This window comes from Chinchilla lanigera, unplaced genomic scaffold, assembly GCF_000276665.1.
Source record: "Chinchilla lanigera isolate Chin_1 unplaced genomic scaffold, ChiLan1.0 scaffold00013, whole genome shotgun sequence".
In the NCBI taxonomy this organism is placed as follows: Eukaryota; Metazoa; Chordata; class Mammalia; order Rodentia; family Chinchillidae; genus Chinchilla; species Chinchilla lanigera.
Window position 1 is genome coordinate 23,662,105 of NW_004955414.1, and position 297 is coordinate 23,662,401.

Sequence of the window (297 nt, forward strand, 5' to 3'; positions counted from 1 at the left end):
ATTCTTTATACCTTCTAGATAGAAGTCCTTTGTGTGAGGGACAGTTGGCTAAACTCTTGTCTCAAGTTGTGGGTTTTCTTTTTACTCTGTTGGTGATTTCCTTCGATGTGCAAACACTTTTCAATAAGATGAGTTCCCAGTTGTCGATTCTTTAAACTATGACTTATGCATAATGTTAATTTCAATACATCTAGAATTCCTGCTTGGGGGCTGGGGATTTAGCTCAGCGGCAAAAGCGCCTGCCTGGCAAGCGCAAGGTCATGAGTTCGGTTCCCGGTACCGGAGAAAAACCAAAAA